At 39.0% G+C, this 17,437-nt stretch overlaps 1 protein-coding gene and 1 non-coding gene across 2 annotated transcripts in view; one reads left to right on the top strand and one right to left on the bottom strand.

The window, feature by feature from the left end:
* Positions 1-17,437, bottom strand: part of CEP128 (centrosomal protein 128) — a 466,954-nt gene that overhangs the window by 196,099 nt on the left and 253,418 nt on the right. The window lies entirely within an intron of this gene.
* TRNAS-GGA lies at positions 16,225-16,296 on the top strand. The gene has a single exon. It is a non-coding gene; the product is annotated as a tRNA-Ser (tRNA).

Here is a 17,437-nt window from a genome sequence, read left to right as displayed (position 1 = left end):
TTAAAATATTTTAAAGTAAAAGCATTCTTAACTTATGCATCCATGAATTAATTTATATATTAAAATATTTAGTTAAATTATAGTGATTTTCTGAATTATATAACTTTTTTTAAAAAATCATATCACAACTTGTGGAAAGGAGGAGAAAGAGGGACATGTACTGAAGTAAGAGAGTAGGTCTATGATACTGAATGCAAGGCATGGCAATCTTGAAAATATCAACCATCCATCCTGCTCTAACCCCCTTCACTTGTGTTAGAAAAGCAGTCATTTTCATAAGTTGTTCCACGCTTTTGAAGTACAGAGCTTAATGTTTAAATCAGATTCATTGTTTCATACTGTTTTATGTTTATGACTGACAGAAAACACAGTTTGAAAGACATACATCCTTGTTATGTTAGTAAGGAAGAGAATTTGATGATAAGTAGCTTCAGTCTTTCAGTCTTCTGGAAATTAAATTTCGCACATTGGTTGGCCCAGGTGTAGATAAAATCATTGCAAACACACTGTCCAAGATATTGTAAGACAAGTGTAAGAAAAAACAAAAAACCTACATCATGATGCATACCGAAGTGATAAGAAAATGTATTTGTTTCCCTGTGTGTGCAACTTCAAATCAGTGTACAGGACTCACTTTAACATAACAATTTATTAACAACAAACTCAACTATTGATATTCAATTTAATACCTGATTTAAGTAATTACTAGCTTATGGCTTTCCCACATCCCTTTACTGAACTGATGTCTCTTTATAATAAATCCGCTTTGGAACTCAAAATGATCTCATTATACAAAATCCTGAAATACTAATTATTAAATGAAGGATGGTAAATAAGATGAATTCACAAGTCAGAAAGTTTTTCTTGCATTTTTCCATTCACTAAAAATAAGTAACAAATGTTAGAAATATAACTTTAAAGATCTGTCACAGAATTTTAAAGCTCAAACATACTCTTAGTAACATCTGTGAAAAAAAGGACAATATTGTAATGTCTTTCCTATTCTCCATCAGAGCACAAATATTCTCTAACAGTAGGCTATTAAATAAGTCTACAAACTTTTGTTCGTTCGATTAGAACATGTATTGTGACCTGTAACTACATGTAGTATCATCTTGCTTTAAAATATTAAGACAGAAATTTTGTACTAGAATCTACATACCCTTAAGTATAGATACAAACTCTTCTTAGATTCCTGGCTTTCCCAACAGATACATTAAGAATGTCTTTATTTTTCTTCTTTAAATGGGGTGAAATTTACTTTAAAACTTACTATAAGCTGAAAAAGACAAATGATATTAATCACAGGAGTCAATTATCTGTTTAGTAGGAACTAATATTGGTCAAGCAGATATAGAAAAGGCAGAGGAACCAGAGATCAAATTGACAACATCCGTTGGATCATTGAAAAAGCAAAGAATTCCAGAAAAACACCTACTTCTACTTTATTGACTTTGCCAAAGGCTTTGACTGTGTGGACCACAACAAACTGTGGAAAATTCTTAAAAGACATGGGAATAGCAGACCACCTGACCTGCCTCCTGAGAAATCTACAGGCAGGTCAGGAAGCAACAGTTAGAACTGGATATGGAAAAACAGACTGGTTCCAAATCGGGAAAGGAGTATGTCATGGCTGTATATTGTCACCCTGCTTATTTAACTTACATGCAGAGTATATCATGAGAAATATTAGGCTGGATGAAGCACAATCTGGAATCAAGATTGCCAGGAGAAATATCAATAACCTCAGATGACACCACCCTTAAGGCAGAAACTGAAGAGGAACTAAAGAGCCTCTTGATGAAAGTGAAAGAGTAGAGTGAAAAAGCTGGCTTAAAACTCAACATTCAGAAAACTAAGAAACAATGGAAACAGTGACAGACTTTATCTTCTTGGGCTCCCAAATCACTGGAGATGGTGACTACGGCCATGAAATTAAAAGACGTTTGCTTCTTGGAAGAAGAGCTATGATCAACCTAGACAGCATATTAAAAAGCAGAGACATTATGTTCTTGACAAAGGTCTGTCTAGTCAAAGCTATGGTTTTTCCAGTGGTCATGTATGGATGTCAGAGTTGGACTTTAAAGAAAGTTGAGCGCCAAAGAATTGATGCTCTTGAACTGTGGTGTTGGAGAGGAATCTTGAGGCTCCCTTGGACTGCAAGGAGATCAAACCTGTCAATCCTAAAGAATATCAGTCCTGAATATTCATTGGAAGGATTCATGCTGAATTGAACTCCAGTACTTTGGCCATCTGATGCAAACAACTGACTCTTTGGAAAAGACCCTGATGCTGGGAAAGATTGAAGGCAGGAGGAGAAGGGGATGACAGAGGATGAGATGGTTGGACGGCAGCACCGACTTGATGGACATGAGTTTGAGCAAGCTTCGGAGTTGGTGATGGACAGGGAAGCCTGGTGTGCTGCAGTCCATGGGGTCGCAGAGAGTAGGACACAACTGAGCAACTGAACTGAACTGAATCATCCACCTAGAAAGGTTTTGAACAGAAAGTGAACATTGGATTTGGAGATTTGATAGTTTGTTGAAACAGAGAAATTATGGCTAGCTGTCAGAAAAAAACAGGACATAGATTCAGCCACAAGGAGGTATCAACATGTTATGAAATGGAAAGGAATAACACAATACCTATAACAGTTGGTGAAGTGAGCTAAGTGCCAGATGAAGAAATTTGCTGTCTAAGAAATTTTGAAAGAGTAAAACTTCATGATTCTGAATCACATCCAGAAATCGACATCCATTCAGTTCAGTTCAGTTCAGTTGCTCAGTCGTGTCTGACTCTTTGCAACCCCATGAATCTCAGCATGCCAGGCCTCCCTGTTCATCACCAACTCCCGGAGTTCACTCAAACTCACATCCATCAATTCTGTGATGCCATCCAGCCATCTCATCCTCTGTCGTCCCCTTTTCCTCCTGCCCCCAATCCCTCCCAGTATCAGGGTCTTTTCCAATGAGTCAACTCTTCTCATGAGGTGGCCAAAGTACTGGAGTTTCAGCTTTAGCATCATTCCTTCCAATGAACACCCAGGACTGATCTCCCTTAGAATGGAGTGGTTGGATCTCCTTGCAGTCCAAGGGACTCTCAAGAGTCTTCTCCAACACCACATCAAATGCATCAATTCTTCGGTGCTCAGCTTTCTTCACAGTCCAACTCTCACATCCATACATGACCACTGGAAAAACCATAGGCTTGACTAGACGGACATTTGTCGGCATCCATTAGTCATCTGTAAACTGACAAATCTCAGATAAACTCTTGTTTAGTCGCTACATCATATCCAACTCTTTGCAATTCTATAAACTGCAGAAAACTCTGTCAAAATGTAAAATCAACCTATTGAATTCAATTAGTCATGTGGTTATCATGGGTATCATACATACCAAAGAAAGGTTATGCACTCTGAATGTTAAAAGTATAAACAGGGCAATTCACATGAAAACTGGCTATCGTAACAGCCATAGAAGAATGTCTGCATGACCTAATGGCACTGGATTCTGGAGACTGGTGAAAACTGCCCAGGTAAAAATAAAAAGCACAAGCACGGAACGTTGTTCTCTACATCTAATTCACCAAAGTAATAATGGAACAAATTAGTCTAGACTATGGTAGGCAGAATATGATCTCAGGCAACAACAAACTTTATTCAATAAATATTTTATTTGGGGGGACTTAGATTTCTAGTTATAAAACGAGGATAGTTGAACTAGATCATCTTTGAGGATCCTTCCAGACTTAAAAGAACATGATTCTGAGTGGTTTACCCAATCCTCCACACAGCAGCTCACCTCCAGAGTTTGCTAAGGTACCCTGAAGTATTTGGACAAGAAGGCTTCCTATCCTTCTGTAATCTGACACATAAATGTCCCACTGGTCTATGGCACTGTGTCTCATACTTTAATGTGCATTTGAATCACTTGGAGATCTTGTCAAAATGCACAGTATAATTCAGAAAGGGTATGGCAATCAACTCCAGTATTCTTGCCTGAAGAATCTCATGGACAGAAGAGCCTGGCGGGTTACAGTCCACAGCATCGCAAAGAGTCAGACACGACTGAAGTGATGGGCTTCATAGAGGGCCCTAGTGTTAAAGAACCTGCCTGTCACTGCAGGAGAAGTGAGAGATGTGAGTTCGATCCCTGGGTCAGGGAAGATCCCCTGGAAGAGGGCATGGCAACTCACTCCAGTATTCTTGCCTGGAAAATCCCATGGACAGAGGAGCCTGGTGGGTTACACAGTTCATGGGGTCACAAAGAGTCGGATATGACTGAAGTGACTTAGCATACACCACACACAGGCTTGAGTTTATAGACCAAACTTTGAATAACAAATGTCTGAGATACTCAGGAGGTCTCAACAGCTTCAAAAAAAGAAGCAGCAGCATACACTAGATTTCCTAAAATCTGTAGAACAACAGTTCAATGAAATATTCATATTTTAGATGAAACCTAAGGCCCATTTACTAGTTCAATTTGTTTTCAAGTTCCCTGTAACAAAGACACAAGTTTCCATTCCACTGTTAATATTTCACTTTAGGACCACAATTTAATCATGTCAGTTGGGAAAAAAAACCTCACCTACATGTCATTTATGCAGTTGTTCTCAGAAAATACAGGTTGTAAATAGCTTTGCTCTATTTCAGAAGCAACAGTACTGACATTTGGAGTTTATTCTCAAAAAACTGACTTTATCCTTTAATGAGATATAAAAGCACTCTTCCAAAGCTCCAACTGAAATCTAATTTTTTTTCCCTGTATGGAATTTATTTTTGATCATTAAAAATAAACAATTGTATTATTTCTGTTGGGGGAAAATAAAAAAAACAAAGTCACCAAGTATTTTAAAGATGTGCTACAAAACAAGAATGGGAGGCCATACTTCTTTATTTAAATAGAAGGCCCAGAGGGAACAAGAAAGTGTCCAATATTAAGTTATGAAATCTGAAATTTAAAAAATATTACAAAAGGGCAGCTCCACACTTACTAATATGTTTAACTCTACCTTTAACTCAGTTGTTTGAAACATAGACCAGAATTTCCCGCCTGGATAGATCACAATGCATACTCAACTGTTAATTTGGTTGAAATATTGTTGTTTGCAATGACAAAATAAATATATGCCTGAAAAAAAATTTTTAAGAAAAATACTGCAATTAAATAAGAAATCATTCTCAATTTCCATTAGATTCTAACATCAGATTCTAATGGGCTTCCCTTGTGGCTCAGTTGGTAAAGAATCTGCCTGCAATGTGGGAGGCTTGGGTTTGATCCCTGGGTTTGGAAGATCTCCTGAAGAAAGGAAGGGCTACCCACTCCAGTATTCCGGCTTGGAGAAATCCATGGTCTGTAGAGTCTAAATCTATTGACTGTGTGGATCACAACAAACTGGAAAATTCTTAAAGAGATAGGAATACCAGACCACCTTGACCTGCCTCTTAAGAAATCTGTACGCAGTCAGGAGGCAACAGTTAGAACTGGACATGGAACAACAGACTAGTTCCAAACACGAAAAGGAGTACATCAAGGCTGTATATTGTCACCCTGCTTATTTAACTTATATGCAGAGTACATCATGAGAAATGCTGGGCCGGATGAAGCACAAGCTGGAATCTAGATTGTCAGGAGAAATATCAATAACCTCAGATATGCAGATGACACCACTCTTATGGCAGAGAGTGAAGAGGAGCTAAAGAGCCTCTTGATGAAGGTGAAAGAGGAGAGTGAAAAACTTGGCTTAAAACTCAACATTCAGAAAACTAAGATCATGGCATCTGGTCCCATCATTTCATTGCAAATAAATGGGGAAGTAATGGAAACAGGGACAGACTTTTTGGGGGAACGTTAAAATCACTGCAGATGGTGACTGCAACCATGAAATTAAAAAACATTTGCTTCTTGGAAGAAAAGTTATGACCAACCTAGACAGCATATTAAAAAGCAGAGATGTTACATTGCCAACAAAGGTCCACCTAGTCAAGGCTATGGTTTTTCCAGTAGTCATGTATGGATGTGAAAGTTGGACTATAAAGAAAATTGAACACCGAAGAATGGATGCTTTTGAACTGTGGTGTTGCAGAAGACTCTTGAGAGTCCCTTGGACTGCAAGGAGATCCAACCAGTCCATTCTAAAGGAGATCTGCCCTGAATATTCATTGGAAGGACTGATGTTGAAGCTGATACTCCAATATGTTAGCCACCTGATGTGAAGAGCTGACTCACTGGAAAAGACCCTGATGCTGGGAAAGATTGAGGGCAGGAGGAGAAGGGGATGACAGAGGATGAGATGATTGGATGGCATCACCGACTCAATGGACGTGAGTTTGAGTAAACTCCAGGAGTTGGTGATAGACAGGGAGGCCTGGCATGGTGCAGTCCATGGGGTCACAAAGAGTCAGACATGACTGAGTAACTCTCACTAATGTTTCAGAAGGGACATCTGAGGGTGCAGAGGGACGAAGTGGGATATCTGTGTTTTCTTCCACAAGTGTTTTAGGTCTTCAGTTTAAAATTCTATTTTTTTCCCACATGGCAGGAGTTTTCACCTGCATAATTTATATATATTAACCATAACTAAGTTTTGCTTGTTGTTTAAACTATCAAGGTAATCCTATTATTAACAGTTTATGAATGGGAAAGTATAAACAAAGGAAAAGGAGCAGAGATGTTGCTGAGAGCAAAACCTGTAACAGAGAGAAACTGGTTGCAGGGGTTGCATTTAGGCCCATGAGAAAGAGGTCGCCTGCTGTGGAAAACGTGAAAAGACAGGATTGGAAAGTATAAAAATACATTAACTCATAAAGGAGAAGACAGGGTTTGGGGCACACTGGGTCAGAAATTTCTTCACTGGTCCAGACAGAGGCTGGACAAAGGCCAGGCAATGTTGCAGAGAGTCAGAGACGGATGTTGAGCTTTGAGAAATTCACCAGCAGGTGAAGATGGAATCTGAAACAGAAGAAAGCCTTTCCAAAGGTTCATGCTATGAAAATGCAGGATGGGTTCAACTAAAGTTGGTGTTGCTGGAGGGCAAGGTGTCTGGAAGAGCAACAGTATTAAGAGATTTTGATGTAAAGAAATTATCCTTCAATTAAAACTTTTTTAAAAAGAGACTTTGAGGTGGTTAGAACTGGGATGCCTGGGTTCCAGGGACCCAGTTCTGGGAGAGCACACAACACTGAGCCAGGAAGGAAAAGACCAGCCCTGGAGTCCTGTCGGGTTTACAGATGCTGCCCCAGCTCTCTGCTGTGACCACCTCTGGGGAGTGGTTGACTGTCTGCCATTCACCATGACAACATCCCCCCAAAACATAGACTTTCAAATATAATGTGTCCCTTATACAACAGAATACTATGGGAAGGTTTTAAGGTAGCAGTAAACATCTTCAGGATTCTCTGTGGATCAAACAGACTGATATCACAGATAACAGACTGCATGGTAGAAAGGCTTAGGGAATGTGCCATGCGTGGTATGTGGAAAATTTGAACAGCAGTTCAGCAATAACTGGGGTAGTGGGGTGGGAGAAAGAAGCATGGTCGAGGAGGTAAGGAGTATGAATTTTCAAGCTATAAAAAAGGCAGCTGAGGACCACTCAGTGATAACTTGGCTACTGGGGTGGGGCTAGGGCACGGGGCAGGGAGTGGAGGGGATGGATTAAGAGGAAGGGAAGACCTGGAGGTTTCCACATTGACTGAGTGGGCAAATAAGGAATAAAGAAAGAAAGGAGCATGTGAAGAATATAGCAAGCTAATACTCAGACATGATGCGTTTGAGATACTTGCAAGATATTCAAGTAAATATATATTTGAGAGTCAGTAGGAGATTCAAATCTGGTATATTTAAGAGACAGTAAGAGACCCAAATCTGAGTCCTGTGGGAGAGGTTGTGGCTAGAGGTCATGAGCATTTGGATATATAAACCAGGCAAGTGGATTCAGTCTCCCAAGCAGCACATGAGGTATGAAAATATAAGAGGATCTAGAATCAATATTTAGGAAACAGCAAAAGTTAAGGGATGGCTAGAGCAAAAGGAGCTGATAGAGGAGCTTGGGAAATGTTTAGGAATGCACTTAGTAAGCAGAGAAAAGTAGTGTCAAGAGAGCTTGCTGAGAAGAGAACAGCCCTCAATGTCAAGGGCTAGAGAGACATGAAATAACAGCACACTGAAATGTAGCTTGAGGAATTTACAATTAGGAAACCACTACTGATCTTATAGACAGTGGTTTCATAAAAGCAGTAAAATGAGAAGTCAAAAGGTCAAATTTCCGTAGGCTGAAGAAAAAAGGGAGGAGATTAAAAAAAACAATGAGCAAGACGGCTCTGCAGAGGTCTTTGAATAGGAATAAAATAAAGCGGTACTTGGAGATGTATGAGATTCAGAGTGGGTTATTTGTTTGAACAGGACAGACTTGAGCACATCAATACAAGTAGGAAAGGAAGCAGGAAAGGATGTGAGTATAAAGATACAAAGACACTGAGGATAACTGGGGTAGGGGATCAAGACTCAGGGCAAAGATAGGTGGTTTTCAAACCAGACCCCATCAGCAGACTGTGTACATTATCTGGATTAAACCTAACACAGAACTGTTTGGTATCAGCAGTTTCTTTGAATCTGGGTCACAGCAAATTACCAAGGCCATCAACTGAAATTTAAGAAATAGAAAAGCTTTCTAAACATTGAAAGTAAGAACCCTGGAAATCAACGTGATCTTTCAGAGATACAAGGTTTCCCTCTCTTATTTTAGCTTTACTATAAAACATATCTTAAGGATGAACTAGGAATACGATGCTGTTCTTCTTACACAATAAAAAGAATTGAGAGGTACTGGGAGTAGTTAATGGATTTTCTATTTTCATGCCAGAATTATATCTCCCAAAATGTATCTAAGTCATTCATCTAATATTTTCAAACCTATCTTGAATTATGAGAGATTAGGGATTTCTTATCAGCCCTGGGATTTCTTTGGAAGGAATGATGCTAAGCTGAAACTGCAGTACTTTGGCCACCTCATGCGAAGAGTTGACTTATTGGAAAAGACTCTGATGCTGGGAGGGATTGGGGGCAAGAGGAGAAGGGGACGACAGAGGATGAGATGGCTGGATGGCATCACGGACTCGATGAACGTGAATCTGAGTGAACTCCGGGAGTTGGTGATGGACAGGGAGGCCTGGCATGCTGCGATTCATGGGGTCGCAAAGAGTCGGACACGACTGAGCTGAATTGAACTGAATGATATATTATCACATTATCTATTTTTCCCTCTCCAAACTTATTACTATTAAAATCAAATTCAAAAAACCTTATTTAATAGATTTTGTCCTTAAAATAAGAAGGCACAGCCATTGTCTTTTTTGTCTGCACTTGCATTTTGTTTTTAATAATGCAGACTCACTTGGAAAATGCTGAATAGAAAATAGACGAACATTTAAAAATAGAAATTCAGAAGAACACTGGAACATCTGCTCTACTTGCGTACCTCAAAATGTGAAGACATGCTAAAGCAGACTTTGTGCTTTATTTTCTTAAACAAGAGTTTAGGGAGGGTTACAAGAAGACTCACTGAACAAAGAGTTGTTAAGGCAAAAATTGGAAACCAGAAACACTTCAGCGTTTGGTGTCGAAACCATTCAGACATATCCATCAAACCAACAAACATGACCAAAGAAAGCTATTCACAGGACTGTGTACTTATATTTATTTAAAAAATAAAAGGTATTTCAGAAACCATATATATAATAGCTACAGATTTTTCAAATTATTAGTTTTTTTCCCAAATTTATTTCTGAAAATGTGGGCTTTTCAGAAACAGATGCTCATTCCAAAGCATCTATCTGAGTAGAGGTTACAAGTAGTAACAGAATTTCATTCCGAATTAGTACTTTAGGATTTTGTGACCTAAGGAATCCCAAGAAAAATAACACTGTAATATGCAGCTTCTTTCATAGAAAATAGGATTTATGGAGTCAGATAGGCTTGTTAGTTTGAATACCAGCTTGAGAGAAAATACTATCTGTCTCCCATTTTAGCAACCCAAGGGAAAAGTTTGTCTCGCTGACCACATAGTTTTAATGTAGGGGATATCCAAACAGGAATAGGATATAATATATGAGCAAGACTGTCCCTTTCTTGTCTTAAAAGGTAGCAGGGAAGAGAGAGGAAGCCAAACGAGACTGTCTCATCCATGAGCCGACTTCCCTTCTGCTGTTCTTTCTAGGGCAGGAGCAGCTCATTAGATCCCCACGGATACCACAGGGCAGGCAGGACTCTAGCTCCTGGTCCTTGTTAAGGACTCGGAAAAGTGCCTGTCCCTCAGGCTGCCCCAGACGGCAGCACCACCACCTTGGAGGCAGGGTGTCTGCACTGAGGAGGACCCAAGGTTTAATCCACTGATTAGCCTCTGGTTCCGGGCAGTCTCAGAGGGAAACAGAAGCCGCTGAGGGCCAGCCAGGGTACCGACCTCAGGGAGGCTGCCCAGCAGACGGTTCTGTGGAATTAAACAGGACACACATCCAGGTCTGAGAGGAATGGAAGGCGGCAGCAGCGAGAGTAGAGGCGAAATCAACCTGGCTAGTGCTGCAGGCAACACCACCCGAGATGAAACGTGGCAGACGAGCTACACCAGCGACTGACTCTAGCCTTGAAATGTGCAACTGCGGGAAAGCAACCACCAAAGGGATGAGGAGCTTCACTCAGGGACAGAAGAGGCAGGGGCACCTTTCTGCCTCAAAGGTGCATAAGGGGACCTCTGCTGGGATGCAGACAAGGTTACCTGAGAGACTATGGTCCAGATTTGGTCCCTGGACCAAAGCAGACTAGAAAGGACTGCTTTAAATTTTAAACTAGATCTGACTTTCAGTTCACTCTTTCCCATTAAATTTCTTGCTGCTTCACCACCAGTCTTCCCACGTCAGACAAAGAGGGTTTGCTTTTTCAGCTAAAGGCTGTCATCATTTGGACTCCTCTGGATTTCTCAAATTCCACCACCATGGTCCCCTTTGCTCACTCAGGTCCAGCCATAGTGGCTTCTCTGACATTCCTCAAACACGCAGGGCACACAGCTGCCCCAGGGCCTTTGCACTAGTGCTTCTCTCTACCTGGAATATGCATGTCAATTTCCCCCTTGCATTCCTTGTTCCAATGGCACTTTCTCAATGAAGCCAACTCTGATGACATTTACGGTACAGGGAGGGAGGAGGGAGGAGGGAGGGGGGTTCAGGATGAGGAACACGTGTATACCTGTGGTGGATACATGTTGATGTATGGCAAAACCAATACAATACTGTAAAGTAATTAACCTCCAATTAAAATAAATAAATTTATATTAATAAATTTATAAATTTTAAAAAATAAAATAAAATTACACTTTGTCTTTACTGGCATTCCTCTTGCCTTGTTTGCTTTTTTTTCCCCCATGGCAATTATTATCTTTTAAAATACTCTATAATTGACTTGCTTTTGTTTATTGTCTGTCTCCTGCCAGTAGAAGATAACCAACACAGCTGCAGGACTTTCTGTGTATTTTATTCACTGCTGTATCTCTGCTTTCAAGAAAAGAGCCCGGCATTATAGTAAGCACTTGACAACTATTTGTTAAGTGGATTAACCAAAGGGTCAAGATTCAAGAGGAAAATCAGATTAGTTAAACACTAAATTAAGGGAAACACATTTCCCTGGGCATCTATTTGTCCTTGACATTACAAGTGCTCAAAGATGATTTACTGATTCCTTGTGTATGTACTCCTGATCATATTCTTATGATTGCCCTTGCCCATTCCCTTAATGCAGCCTTTGGACCAAGCAATGTCTCATGAGAATAACACCAAAACAAAGAGCCATATGTAAAAACAGCAGTTCACATTTACTGAACCCTCTCTAGCCACTGTCTCAATCAATCTGCCTGTATTAGTACATTTGATACAACAACCCTTCCAGGTGAACAATATTATTAATGCCACTTAACAAATAGGCAACTAAGGGATAGTGAGGTTGGAAGTGTCTCAGGGTCAAAATGTGGTAAAATCAGGAGTCAAACCTAAGCAGTGGGAGTTTAGAGTCCATGAATTTCCAAAGGCCGCTTGGAAAACCTGTGGCAACTACCTGCTTATTTTGTGACCTATAATAAGAGCTATTTCTTTAAAATCAAGAAAAAATTGTTTTTCTCAGAGGGAAAGCAACACAAACACATAAAGCAAAACCCAAGCCAAAAGATCCATACACAGCATGGTTTTTTAACCATATAAATTATGATTTATATGATTATGACACCACCCGAAAATGTACACTATAAAAATTATGTTTGTTTTTACTATTCTTATGATTAATACCAGAGAGACTAGAACTAAAGGAAAAGTTCTTAAAACAAAAAGTGAAAATACACAGATTGACAGATGATGCAGGAAAAAAGAAGGCCAGAGATAAAAGGTACCTAAAAATCAATCACGGCTTCATTAAAATTGTGAAACCTTGGAAAAACCACTTAACCTTTCTGGGTCCATTCCTTCATTTGTAGTAGAGACAGTAAGAAACACATACGGGGCTCTCCCAGTTCTCAGATCTATGGTTATCTATTTAAAGATTCTTATGCTAAACAGTATCAGCTTTCTTTAAAAACAAACAAACAAACAAACAAAAACTTAAAAGTATGGAAACTGTATTCCTTTTGCTGAGTCTTAGTTGTGGCATCTTTAGTCATATCTTTAGTTGCGGCATGCAAACTCTAGTTGTGGCTTGTAAACTCTTAGTTGAGGCATGTGGAATCTAGTTCTTGGACTAGGGATCAAACCAGGGCCCCCTGCTTTGGGAGAGTGGAGTCTTCACCACTGGACCACCAGGGAAGTCCTCGATGTCTATTTTTAAGAACTTACTCAGGTCTTATTCTAATTTAAACTTTTAAAAATTCAAAAGCTAAAAAATATATAAGAAATTAGAACACATGTGTTCACTGTTTTAACTAGGTTTGATATTTTATTGTCTTATGTCAATAAATTATCATTCAAAATATTAAAACCAATATAATCTACTTTCAGATTTTATTGTGAGATTATAAGATTCACATGCAGCTGTATAAAATAATAGAGAGAAGGCTTATATCCTTTGCCCACCTTCCTCCAATGATACCAGTCTGCATAAATGTTATTTAATACCATAACCAGAAGACTGACACGGATACAATCCACAGACATGATCCAGATTTCATCAGTTTTTACCTGTACCTGTGTGTGTGTGTGTGTGTGTGTAATTCTACACAACTCTATCATTTCATCACATGTGCAGATTCACGTGAGTACCAACACAGTCACGACACAGAAAGTTCCTGCACAAAGATCCCTTCATCCTACCTTTTTATAGCCACAGAAAACACCCTCCTTCCCTATTTTCTTTCACAGCAAAAGAAAACCAAAGAAAATTGTCTGGGTAATAACATCTTAATTTAGACTCAACCCACAAAATGATTATTAATAAAACTTTAAACTACCAGAATTAAGAAACTCTTTAGATTAGTAAGACAGATGCTTATGTAATGGGAAAAACACACTAAAAATAATACCTTTATTTGTTCCTTACCACATAATTAAATATAGAAAAACAGGATCTCTGAGAAATAATTTCAATATGTAGCTGTAAACCATTAGAGGATTTTACTAAGGATAAATTGCAATTTAAGAAGCTGATACTCATTTGAAGAACGAAGAAAACCATCAAGTAAACATTCCAGCCAATAAGTTAACATTTGAATCGAAAGTTCAGATTAAATTTTCTAAGACGAAAAAAAAGAAGTATCATATACTAAATAAAATTTAGGATTTGGTTACGCTGAGAAGTCACATAGATTTTTTATCTGCTCATATTTTATATACAGATACAATACAATATATGTGAAAAAGTGAAAATGAAGTCGCTTAGTCGTGTCCAACTCTTTGCAACCCCATGGACTGTAGCCTACCAGGCTCCTCCATCCATGGGCTTTCCCAGGCAAGAAAACTGGAGTGGATTGCCATTTCCTTCTCCAGGAGATCTTCCCAACCCAGGGATTGAACCCGGGTCTCCTGCATTGTAGGCAGACGCTTTACCTTCTGAGCCACCAGGGAATATACATATATTTTCCAATCTCATGTGTACTTAACAAATACAAACAATTTATTTTATTATGGAGACTTTTAGGACTATTCCTCATAAATCTAAAAATTACAGATGTATCTTAGGTCCATATTTTTATGTTTTGAAAATGGAAATGTATATTGAATGTAATTTTCTATAAAGCTGAGACAGCAACAATATTGAATTATGCCAAAGTTTCACCCAGATCAATTCCATCTTTCCTTTTCTCAATCCTTCCATTCCTTCCCTTATTTTCTTTCTTGTCTCATTTCTACCTTTCTTTTATAAACCTTTTTATTATGCAAAATTTCAAACCTATTCAAAAGCAAAGAGCTAGATCAGTATAATGAGCTGATATACACATTACCCAATTACAACTATTATCTATACCTGAACAATGTTATTTGTTTGTGATACATTATTTTAAAATTGCTATTTTTTTAGGCATGACCAAAGTACTGTTGCTGCTGCTGCTGCTAAGTCGCTTCAGTCATGTCAGACTCTATGCAACCCCATAGATGGCAGCCCATCAGGCTCCCCCATCCCTGGGATTCTCCAGGCAAGAACACTGGAGTGGGTTGCCATTGCCTTCTCCAATGCATGAAAGTGAAAAGTGAAAGTGAAGTCGCTCAGTCGTGTCCAACTCTTAGCGACCCAATGGACTACAGCCTACCAGGCTGCTCCGTCCATGGGAGTTTCCAGGCAAGAGTACTGGACTGGGGTGCCATTGCCTTCTCTGGACCAAAGTACTGTAGTTATGTTTAAAAGATAAGAATCATTTTATTTTAGCCAAAAGGATGTTCACAATAAACATTTACCAATGACCTGATATAGCCTGATATTTGCTGGTGAAGTGAAGTGAAGTGAAGTCGCTCAGTCGTGTCTGACTCTTTGCGACCCCATGAACTGTAGCCCACCAGGCTCCCCTGTCCATGGAATTTTCCAGGCAATAGAACTGGAGTGGATTGCCACTTCCTTCTCCAGCGGATCTTCCCGACCCAGGGATCGAACCCAGGTCTCCCGCACTGTAGACAGACGCTTTACCGTCTGAGCCTGGTGAGTGGCTTGTTATCAACAGAGCGCAGGGCAGTGATGCTGTGTGATTTCCACAAAGAGATTAGAAGAAGCAATGTAACTTCACTATTCCCCAGGACACGTGAGCCCTGAGCTGCCATGCTCTGAGGAACAGGAGCAGGGGGAGACTTCCTTGTAGGTAGCCCTGCCTCTGAATCCTCCCAACCGAGATACCAGACACTGAAGAGGAATTTCTCTCCATTGTTGCATATTACTACACATTCTGGATGTTCTTTTTTTTTTCAACCAACCCCCTAATGATGGACATTGGGTTATTTCCTCTTTTGCTATTAAAAAGTGCTGCAAAAAAACCCAGCATTATGCAGTGGGCTCTTGTATGGCTGTCCACTGTATCTGCATCTTTGACACAAATTCCTAGAAGCAGGATCCAGGAATCAAAAGTTAGTGCTTATGGAAATTAACTACATTCAAAGGCACCTTCAAAAGGGACCATTTTGCACTGCGACAAGCAGTGTGTAAAAAAAGCTTGTTTCCTCACAGTTCCCAGCCTCAGTATTTAGGGCTATAACCTCTTGTGTATGATAAGACTGGCAAATATTTTTCCCAATTGATAACTTGTCTTTTTATTTTACTTATGATGGAGGGTTTTCAATCATTAAAAAAATAAAATATAAAAATAAAAAAATAAAAAACTTCTATATAATCAAATATATCAATTCTATATCCTGATTGCTTCTGGATTTGAGCTAGTAAAGGTCACTTTTGCCTACTGCCAGACTATAGAGGTATTGCCCATGCTTTTACTAGTATTTGTGTAATTTCATTTTTAACACTGAAGTCTCTGATCCATTTAAAATACATTCAGTGGATGGCCTCAGTAATGAATCTAATGTAATCTTTTTCCATACAAATATCCAGTTATCCCCGTATACTTACTAAAAAATTTATATATCTGCACTGATTTAAAATTCTAACCTTACTGTAGACTAAATTTCTTTAAGCATTTGGGTCTATTTCTGGATTTTCTATTGGTTCCGTTGGTCTGCTAGTAAATTTATTTTTCTTTTTAAGAGAGATTTGGGCTTCCCTGGTGGCTCAGAGGTTAAAGCGTCTGCCTGGAATGCGGGAGACTCAGGTTCGATCCCTGGGTGGGGAAGATCCCCTGGAGAAGGAAATGGCAACCCACTCCAGTAGTCTTGCCTGGAGAATCCCACGGAGGGAGGAGCCCGGTAGGCTACAGTCCATGGGGTCGCAAAGAGTCGGTCTAAATAGATTTAGACCGACTCTTTTCCCTTGCTCTTCTTTCTCTGGATTTTACTGGATATTCATACTTTTTCATTCTTCCAAATGAATTTTATAATTGGCTTTCCAAGCTTGAGTTAAAAAAAAGAAAACCAAAAAGGAGATTATACGTGTATGAGTTTGCATTTAAGTCATTGATTTGGGAATAAATTATATCATTATGATACTTGAGTTCTCCTAGCCAAGAAAATGGTATGCCTCTCATATCTTCCAGTATACAGCTGTCTCTTTCAGGTGTGTTTCACAGTTTTCCTCATATGGGTTTTAATTTGTTGTTAAGGTTAGTTATAGCTACATATTTTATTTCCTTTTTTGACAAATGAATAGGGTTTTCATTTCCATTCTATCAACTGGATTTTTTTCTGAATGGCTCAGTTTCTTATTACCAACAATTCTGATGGCTTGCAAGTGGAATATCAAATGAAACACCTGCCTTGCTTAAGAATAATATCCGATCAATATTGGATCCTCTATCTAATTTTATACACAGGACATTAAGAAGTAACCATAATGTGGAGCTGAGAGAAAGCTACAATGGGGATCAACATGTATTTCACGTTTGTTTCTATAATCAACCACAAATGCCACAATTAGACTGTCTTCTTTCTATTTCAGACTGCAGAGCAATGTAGCAAATCTAAACACTAGGAGAGTAACTAAGAATGAGAGAATACCTAAAATAAGAATTCTTTTGTGATACAAATAGCCAGCACAACAATTAATTCTGGACTAATAATTATTTTTGAACCTTGACCCTTGGAGGAGGGGACATAAACAGATAACCTATACCTATAGCTATTTGCAAAACACAGCTATTTCTTAAGGATAGATAGGAACAATCTCAGAAGGATGAAATCACATCATAAATTGCTGCAAACATAATCTCCATTACCAAACAATTTTAAACACAGACTGAAACAGTTTTAGTGTTCTTCTCATCTGCTTTCCTTGATAATTTGTTACTAGGCAACAGATCTTATTGACTTTGTTTTCTC

Source organism: Capra hircus, chromosome 10 (genome assembly GCF_001704415.2).
Source record: "Capra hircus breed San Clemente chromosome 10, ASM170441v1, whole genome shotgun sequence".
NCBI lineage: Eukaryota > Metazoa > Chordata > Mammalia > Artiodactyla > Bovidae > Capra > Capra hircus.
The sequence above is the reverse complement of the archived record's forward strand: the minus strand, read 5'-3'. Positions and strand labels throughout refer to the sequence as shown.